Source organism: Petaurus breviceps, unplaced genomic scaffold (assembly GCF_028583685.1).
Source record: "Petaurus breviceps papuanus isolate PSGF00001 unplaced genomic scaffold, PetGlider_PUasm1.0 63, whole genome shotgun sequence".
NCBI classification, from domain to species: domain Eukaryota; kingdom Metazoa; phylum Chordata; class Mammalia; order Diprotodontia; family Petauridae; genus Petaurus; species Petaurus breviceps.
The window spans coordinates 3,614,987-3,616,510 of NW_027186418.1; positions in this window are offsets into that span (position 1 = coordinate 3,614,987).

The window sequence follows — 1,524 nt, forward strand, 5'->3', positions numbered from 1 at the left end:
ACACATCAGGGCTTATATAGCCTTCTCCTGGCTCAGAGAATGTAACATTACCTTATTGACTCACTGGCCAATCAAAAAGTATCTACTGAAAAACCAGCCTCCCACCCCAGGCTCCAGGTGCACGTTAGCCTAGGGGCAGGGAAGATCTTTAAATCTGCATTTCCATTACACCTGGCTCTTCTACCTTGTATACCTTTTTTTAAATTTACCTTCAATTTACAATTTTTGATTCACTATTTTTCAATGGTAAGTTTCTTGGGTATCCACAGGGAGCTTTGGTCAAATTTGACTTCAAACTCCATTTTTCTTTTTCCTTGGAATTATTTTTCTTCATATCTTCAGAATTTCAACTCTTAAGTATCTTTAATCCCTCCTGGGCCAATTCATTTGGAATATCTTTTCTCTGAGATCTTTGAATTCTTCTTTCCCAAAATCTGGGGTACATGTCAGACTATTCTCAGATTTCTTCTTTTCCATCACGATATGGTTACTTCCCCAGAGAGTTCCCATCATTTCCACTCCTGTTACAAGTTCCTCCTTCTTAACAAGAATTTGATCTACATTAGGATTTTCCCTTCTTACCTTTTGAAAGATGAAATTAGTGCCAAGGCAAATCAAGAAGTTATTAGCTGTTCTGCTTTTAGCAGAGATAAAATTCCAGTAAATGTCTGGATATTTGAAATGTTCAGTAACCCACCGTTTTCTCATGACTTTGTTCCAGTCTTATGATCTATTTCACAAACTCTTGATCTATTTCTTCTTTCTGTGCAGGTGGTCTTTACTATACACATGACAAAAACACTTCTATTTTTCTCCTCTTACTTTCACCCAATAACTCTTCCATTGCTTGAAACATTGTGTACTATGTATTTCAGCTATTTAAACATATGCTAATTGTCCTGTGAATGGGGGTGGGAGGGGTGTTGTTGTTATTGCTGTTGTTTTTTACAAAAAGTCTTTTCCTTGGGGCAGCTAGATGGCACAGTGGCACACTTAACCCCAACTGCCCTGCCTTCCCCTCTCCAAAAAGCAAAAAACAAAAACAAAAAAAAAAGTCTGTTCCACTTATACATTTGCCCCACTCAGTCTTTCTTTGGGGTTACTATTAGCTAAGGTTCTGTATTAAGAGGCAATGTGGTATAATGGAAAGAGTAATATAATTGAGTAAGCTAGTGAAAGTATTTATTAAGCACCTATGAGATGCCAAGCACTTGTAATGTAAATACAAAAGCAAAATAGTCCCTATCCTCCCGAGAAGTTACATTCTATTGGGGGAAATAGCACATGTAGGGGAATGGTGGTCAGGGAAAAAGAGTTTGTGCGAGGAAGCCACAAATTTGGAGGGTAAAAAAATAAAATGGTCCATTGATGCATTCTTTCCAGAGAATAACGTAGCATTGAGTTGATTACATTTCTCAGAGGTGAAAATCAGAGAGAAGTGAGTAAGGTAGAAGAAGGACATGGAAAATACCTGGAGGGAAGGGCAGCTGAAGTCAAGAGACCTGAGATGGAATGATTAATATA